The sequence below is a fragment of the Triticum dicoccoides genome, chromosome 4B (assembly GCF_002162155.2).
Source record: "Triticum dicoccoides isolate Atlit2015 ecotype Zavitan chromosome 4B, WEW_v2.0, whole genome shotgun sequence".
In the NCBI taxonomy this organism is placed as follows: Eukaryota; Viridiplantae; Streptophyta; class Magnoliopsida; order Poales; family Poaceae; genus Triticum; species Triticum dicoccoides.
This window is the reverse complement of record NC_041387.1, coordinates 506,339,241-506,345,240: the sequence shown is the minus strand read 5'-3', so window position 1 is coordinate 506,345,240 and position 6,000 is coordinate 506,339,241. Positions and strand designations below refer to the sequence as shown.

General features: G+C 41.0%; 1 pseudogene; it reads right to left on the bottom strand.

Annotated features, from left to right (window-relative positions):
* Positions 1 to 2,789: 2,789 nt before the first annotated feature.
* Positions 2,790 to 3,972, bottom strand: LOC119293800 (annotated as a pseudogene).
* Between the last annotated feature and the right edge of the window lie 2,028 nt (positions 3,973 to 6,000).

The following is a 6,000-nucleotide window of genomic DNA, read 5'->3' as shown; positions in this document are numbered from 1 at the left end:
AGTCGGCGGCTGGCGGCGGCGCGGCGCGGCGGCGTGGCGCGGCTGGCAGCTAGGGTTCCGGCGAAGTGGGCTGGCGGCGGCTGCGGGCTGGCGGGGCGGGCGGCTGGGCCTGGGGGGGCTCGAGGCGGCGCTATTTAAAGGCGCCCCCAGGCGGAGTCCCGCTCGGGCACGGCCCGTAGGTCGGTTGCATTTTTTTTAAATAATTCCGCGCAGAAGAAAAATAAAAATAAATACTAAACAGACTCCAAAAATCCCGAAATAAATTTTCCCCGGCTTCTAAAATCAAGCCGGACAAGATGAACATTTATTTGGGGCCTAAGTGCAATTTTGAAAAACACACATTTTTCCTAAATTCAAATAAAAGGCGAAAAACTTCTAAAATAAAACTTATTTGATTTTTTATTAAATCTTCATTATTTCTTTATTTTGGGAAAGTCATTTTATTCCCTCTCTGAATATTTGGTAGTAGAAATAATTGAAGATAAAATAAATAAAATCAATGATCCTATTTTCAAAATTTGAGAAAAACTCAAATAAGAAAATAACGAAATCCCCAACTCTCTCCGAGGGTCCTTGAGTTGCATAGAATTTCTAGGATCGAGCCAAAGATGGAACAAAATATGATATGCAATGATGATCTATGTATAAAATTCCAAATTGAAAATTTGGGATGTTACAGAATAAGAGCAAGAAGGGGCTATCTTTGTGAAGGGACCGGCACCAGAAAGTAGATCATATGGCCTTTCTTTCGCCAAAATCAAGTAAAGCCCCAGCCCAAGAAATGCAGCAAAGCAAGTCGTCTTTGGTTTGGAGCGAAATTCCCGGATGTATAGGCTTGATCGAGTGCCTTACCTAAAATCGACGATATAAAGTGGGCTCTTTAGCTTGCTCCGACAGAGGTCTCCTTCTCCCTTAGCAGCGAGACCAGTCCCTACCTCTTTTCAATCAATCTTTCATACCGTATGCCTTTTCTATGCCTAAAACAAGTTCATGTCTCTCCTCTCTGAAGTCGGACCTTATTGAAAAGTAGTACGCTTTCTTTCGTGGTGTTCAGGATCCCATGCTTTGTAGTTCACGCATGGCTTTCTCTAACGAAGCTAATGCCGAATTAAAGACCTTAAACGGAAAGACACAGGAGGTGGCGAAAAACGAAAAAAGAGAAAGAGCTTACAAACTTCTCTGAACCCGGTAGCCAGCAGAGCCCTTATTCATGGGTTAGGGACTAGCATTGAACAAAGTTGGTGACAGCCGAAGAAAAAGTGAAAGGGCAAGTAAATAATCTAAACATGCGGGTAAGCAGCAAAAAAATAATAGAAGTAACGTGCCCTACCTGTTAGTAAAGTAAGGCCTTCCAGAGCCTATCTAACACAGACATACACGAGGATGAGGACATAGAAATAAATGGACGTCGATCCGGTACTGAAATTGCATAGCAAAAAATGCAATATGTTCATACTTGATGAAATGCACATCATCCAATTCATGATTTAAGAACAAGAGAACGAGATATTTACTTTTTTTACATCTGTAACTACATACTCACATTTCTTTTTTGATCTCATGACTTTTTATGCGATCGGAAAACGAATGAGATCAGAAAGATAGGCGGACGACTTGACCATAAGGTCGGATGTTTCCGTGAGTAGTAAGCAGCAAATCTCCCCTTTTTGGGGGAAAGCTGGTTAAACAAAACTAGGGATAGCTAGCAGGTATTTTCTAAAGGTTCAAAAAGAAGGTATTTCAAAAGGGCTTTGGCAAAGGAGGTTCACCTTGCCTGCTTTCCTTGTCCTCCATTCATCGATATCCTATACTGGATACCTTTGCCTTTTCCGAGTGGAGGCAGTAGGCTATTCTCGTTCTTAGCTTTATACGCCGAAACATGCCATTGCGTAGGCTCGTAGGCGTAATTCGTATTCGTATTTGTTATTGGCGTACGTAATTTCCTTACTACGTCTATCGCTCGTAGGAATATCTCTAAATAGGAATCGTAGTCCTCGTATGTACATCTTTCGTATTGTGATAAAGCACCTATGCCGCTATAAATAGTAGCACCTTAAAGAAGGCGTTCCAGGTTCTTTTTCCCCTGGTTTGTATCAAAACTGACCACTGATAATAGGCAAAATGAAACATTTGGTGTGTTTTAATTCATTCTCAATCTTGTTTCCCCTTGCGCTCCGAGGGAAATAAAGGGGAAATCACTGATTCATTTGGAGCTGTTTTCTAACTGACTCATTGACATGAGAGATTGGATGTGATGCGCCAGTTACTCGTACTACAACGGACAAAGGTCACCGGCAAACGACCGTTCCACAATGGAACCTGGCACTACTGTTTGCCCTAAGGGCCGACCCACCTTTTCAGAGAAACAGACACATGACATCACTATATTACGCATTTTCGGGATAAGGAAGTGGAGAATGCACTCTTCCCTTTTTTTTTTACATTTTAAACTCATGTTCATGGTCTGTTTTATTCCCAATTGTTGCCCGTGTGAAAAGAAAGAAGAGAAATTGGGCCATGTTTCCTGAGAGAGGCTGCCTTCTCTCAGGCCAGCAGTCTTATACTTATAGTCGACTGCTCTATGACGATCTGACCTCTTTCCTGGGCTCTGCTTGCTTGTCTACGCTCCGACCAATTCAGTCAAAATCGAAAAAACGATGTTTCCTTGAAAAAGTCTAAGAAATAGTAGTAGTAGTCAAAAAGTGCACTTTTTCCATATATTTCGATTTATAGGGATCCCTATCTTTATCTCTATCCACAGAGATACCTATCTATATATATAGAGATTTTTCTCAAAATTGATCTAGACTATCCTCTATCCGGATAGATATGTCCCTATGAGCGACTAGGCCGATCTTTTTTTATATGTTTTGGCCACGTCCGTTTCCGCTCCGAAGAGGAAGGTTTGGATCTTTCAATCTTATGTTGTGAGGGATGTGACCTATGTTAGGTCCATCAGATACCACAACTTTTAGTGTTCTATGATCCACCTCCAAATAATGAGTAGGTAGTTCGATCCTTTTGATTCTTATCTTCCTAGTAAACGGGGATCCGGAGCAATAGGTCGAATTACTATATAGAGAAGACTTTTCTACAAAAGGACTTATTGTTCGAGTAGGAAGATTTCGGTTTTTCTCCTTCCCTCTTTTCAATAAGAATAAGTATTTGAAATGAAACAAATTCCTCTTCATTCTGTTGTGCTCAGCGAAGGAACTGCCTAAGCATACTTTTGCGGATCCAAACTTCTTTGTTCTTTCAAAGTCTTCTTCTTGCATATAAGAACACAACTTTTGCAATTCCTTGGATTTGAGTAGTAAGCGGCATCCCCTCTGAGTTGTGAGTAAGCGGAACCATTCTTTTTTTTTGTTCTTCTCCAGATTCTGGCCGGTAGGAATTTGCCTCTTCTTTTTCCAACTGATATGGCCGATAGGAATTTGCCTATGATTTTTCCAACTGATATGTCGATATAGAAAGATCTCCTTATTTCAAAACCGCGGGTTCTCGCGTCATTTTCTTTAAAAGATATTAGATCACCGTAGGAAACTTTCAAATGAGTAATGGTTACCAGTCCATTATTCAAACAAAACCTTCGATGACTTATCGGCTGCCTTGCTTGAGGAAGAGTGTCACTAAAATGGAGACGAACCGGAATCACGTCCGATCTTGTTTCTTGATTGAGTAAAAAAGGGATATATGAAGTTCGTTCTCTTCCTCTGTGCATCTCCCTTATGGGTAAGTCCCCATAATAAAGAGACAACTTTCGTGTAGTTTGTGATTTGATGTTACTGTTTCGATTTTCTCTCAAAGAAAGATTTCTTTTAATGGATCTCCTCTTGTTCCTCAATCTTCGGAGAATACGGCGTTGGATTAGAGAAAGTTCTCTGTTCCGAACATTTCGTGGAAGTAGACGACACGTTTTAAATCTTAATGCTGGCATGGCATATCTCGTTGAATCAGTCTTTTTCGCCACATCGCATATAAAGGGAATCGAACCCAACTCTTCCACGAACCCCCCACGAATGGCCCTCCCTTAATTCAATGAACTATGAGAATTCCTTTTTTCGTTTTTTTCTTTTCAGTTCTCATAAGTCCTTGATATACTAGCAGAAACTCAATACTTGACCGACTGCGTCACAGTGCTCAGGTAAAGTGGCAGTGGTTGAAAGCGAGCGGAAACGTCAGTGTTTTCTGTGCGTTACGATAGTAGTGGTGAAAGAAAATTCAATTCAAATATCTCAACGTAAAAGGAAAATCGTTTCACTTTGAAAGGAAAGCTAGCTATATGAGATCGAAATCACTCTATCTACGATATTCATTGCACCATGATTGAAGGACAATGAGGGGCAGGTTATATTCCCTTTCTTCTGATCGATTGAGCTCAAAGGCAAAAGGCACTAAAGATGTTTAAGATGTTTCATTAGAATTGCTATTGACATCGACTCGTCCGAGAGATTAGCAAGCACCTCAGGGTTATGAGAAATCCATCCCCAAAACCCAGAATTGGATCTATTGTTTTCACTTTCTTTCCCAAACAATGTATCTGTTGATACCAGAATTGCTTATATTGCTCGCCCTAAGATGGAAAATGTGATAGAACCCACTTTACATACCTCCATAGGAGGAGATCCCTTAGAAGAGAGTGAAACAGGCAGTACAGCAATTCACAAGCCATAGAGAACGAAACACGGAAGAAGATCTAGTTTCAAGTCAGCTAGGAAGACCTCTTTCTTAAATTAAAGGGAAGGGGTCCACATAAGCCCCAATTATTCCCTAGCTTGTTAATCCAACATATCAGTTGGCGTGTCTGAATAAGAAAGAGTTGGGCGATGGTTTTAGAAAACCCGAAACTAGCCATACCCTAAAGAAAGTGAATTCCAATCTATGTGAATCACGAAAGAAGCAAAGCCGGTCAAAGAATCGATTATATGCCTTCTCTTTCCATAAGACCGATGGCCTTAGTAACGTAACGCACAAAAGGAATAGAAGACAGAGCGAGGGTATATGTCACGAGCAAAAGGGATGAACAACTACCCCTGTGTACGTAGCTTTGTGTAACAGGGGAACGACTATTGAGTCAAAAAGCTGAGTGAGAAGGAAGCAAAGGATCGGTTGTGGCGGGATACGAAGTGCTTTGCTAAGCCAATACGAATGTTTACATACGAACCCACGCCAATACATACGAGTAGTAGGGGTATGGAAATTCTCATCAATTAAAGGTTAGGGCTCGGTTTCCGGTTGACTTTTCGAATCCTATCCTCTGTTTTTGGTTAAACCAATTAAATAGGAGTACCCACCCAACTTTCATATGCTGTTGTTCCTATACGCTAACGGGTTCATCTTTATAGGCAATGATTTCATTTGTATTCCAATTCGTACGTATACCCCATCACTTTGTTTACCATCCCTATCGTCTCGGATAAGGTTTCCTAGCCTAGCCCATCTCGGTGTCAGCTACCGAAAGAGAAAATTGGTCTAAGGGCAGCATCTACTCGTTCATCGCTTGCCTCACATCGAAAGAGGCATGGCTTCTCTCTTCACTCACTCCCCTGTTTGCCAGCTTCAATAGCATGGAAGAAGGTGTTCAAAGAACATAGTTTCACATCTACATTTTCTCCATTTGATCTTGATCAATAATTCACTTATAGAAATAGAATAGAATAGAAATATCAAGAGAAACACTCTTCTTTCTGAAGATCCATTTCTAGTGGGACATCATTCATAGGGAGCGCACATCCAATGCGCCCTCTACTCTTCACTCTTCACTCTTGTGCTCGATATCCTCTTCAACAAGGATTTGCGGCTCCAATCCCTTTATTTTTCCAAAGGTAAAAGATGGAACAGACCGAATCCAAGCCATATAATTGCTTGATGCTCAAGAGTGCTTAGTTGGAAAAGAGTTTTCTATGTCGTTCAAACTAATGCTCGATTTAGAATTCTATAACAAAAAAAGAAACAATCAATTAATCTATCTCACCTATATTATGAAGCAGCTGCTAGGCC